This window comes from Coffea eugenioides, unplaced genomic scaffold (assembly GCF_003713205.1).
Source record: "Coffea eugenioides isolate CCC68of unplaced genomic scaffold, Ceug_1.0 ScVebR1_1020;HRSCAF=1806, whole genome shotgun sequence".
NCBI lineage: Eukaryota > Viridiplantae > Streptophyta > Magnoliopsida > Gentianales > Rubiaceae > Coffea > Coffea eugenioides.
The window spans coordinates 7,375-8,928 of record NW_020861390.1 but is presented as its reverse complement, the minus strand read 5'-3'; the positions used below and the strand labels follow the sequence as shown (position 1 = coordinate 8,928).

The 1,554-nt window shown below is 39.4% G+C and overlaps 1 non-coding gene across 1 annotated transcript; it reads left to right on the top strand.

The window, feature by feature from the left end:
- The first annotated feature begins 890 nt into the window (after positions 1 to 890).
- Positions 891 to 997, top strand: LOC113754764. Its single transcript, XR_003465369.1, has one exon. It is a non-coding gene; the product is annotated as a small nucleolar RNA R71 (small nucleolar RNA).
- Positions 998 to 1,554: the final 557 nt, after the last annotated feature.

The following is a 1,554-nucleotide window of genomic DNA, read 5'->3' as shown; positions in this document are numbered from 1 at the left end:
GAATGGTAGTGGAAGATGATGGTTGCTTTTCTCTTGGATTCTCCCGACTATTTTCCTCCACAATCGCCTCTTGGTTCCTCTGCTTTTCTTCTTGTTTTTCATTCTCATCCTTCTCAACTTCCTTCACTGGAGGATCTTCTAATTGTCTACCACTACGAAGAGTAATGGCTTTCACATGCTCCTTAGGATTGACCTCTGTTTTGCTAGGTAATTCTCCTTGATTTCGATTATTCAAAGAACTAGCAATTTGACCAATTTGGACCTCTACATTCCTGTACATTGTAGTGAGTTGGTCCATCCTTCCTTCTACTCGCTCAAATCTGTCCGAGGTAACTTTTGCAAGCTTTTCCACTGCCATCTCCCAACCAGATTTAGTTTCAGCTTGTTGTTGCCTTGATTGAAATCCCGGTGGATTGGTTGGCCTTGGTTGATTTCCTTGATCCTTCCATCCAAAGTTTGGATGATTTCTCCACCCCGGATTGTAAGTATTCGAGTAGGGGTTATTTTGAGCATTACGATTGTAATTATTGACGAATTGTACCTGTTCAGAATCAACACACTCATTAGTATCATGTTCACCTCCACATACAGAACAGCATGCTACATGTGCATTAGATGAGCTTGGACCTTGTCTACTTAGCAATTTCATCACATTATTCATTTGAGCACTCAGCATATTAAGAGTGTCCATTTCTATCATACCTGCGTGACGTCTTGCATTACCTCTCTCATTGGCCCATTGGTAGTTATTTGCTGCCATTTCTTCTATCAAATTATGAGCTTCTTGGGGTGTTTTACCCATTAAAGCTCCACCTGCAGCTGCATCGATCATAGTTTTAGTAGAAAAAACTAAACCATTATAGAAGGTTTGTATGATTAACCACTCCGGCAGTCCATGATGTGGACATTTCCGAAGCAGATCTCTAAACCTTTCCCATGCCTCATATAATGATTCACCTTCTAATTGGCTAAAACTAGTGATATCCATTCTAAGCTTAGCAGTCTTACCTGGTGGAAAATACTTATTTAAGAATGCTCTTGATAATTCATCCCATCCAGTGAAAGTATTGGGAGCATGAGAGTGTAGCCAAAGTTTGGCCTTATCTCTCAATGAAAATGGGAACAATCTTAGCCTTATAGCATCATCACTAACTCCATTCATTTTAATTGTATCACAAATTTCCAAGAATGTAGCTAAGTGTGTATTAGGATCTTCTACTGCATTACCTCCAAATTGAGATTGTTGAACCATTTGGATAAGTGATGGTTTAATCTCAAAGTTGTTAGCATTTACCGCAGGCCTTGCTATGCTCGTTTGTGAACCTTGTGTTCCCGGTATAGTAAAATCTCGCAGAACTCGCCTATTTAGGTCATTTTCCGCCATTTCTTCTTCAAATGGTAATTCTATCAAGATATCTTCTATTGGCTGCCAAACCTCTTGTTCCTCTTGATGCAGTGTATTCCTCCTTTGTCTCCGCAATGTTCTTTCAATTTCAGGATCAAAATGTCCAACTTTTCTATTTGATCGGTGCATGCACTACAAATAAAAATAAG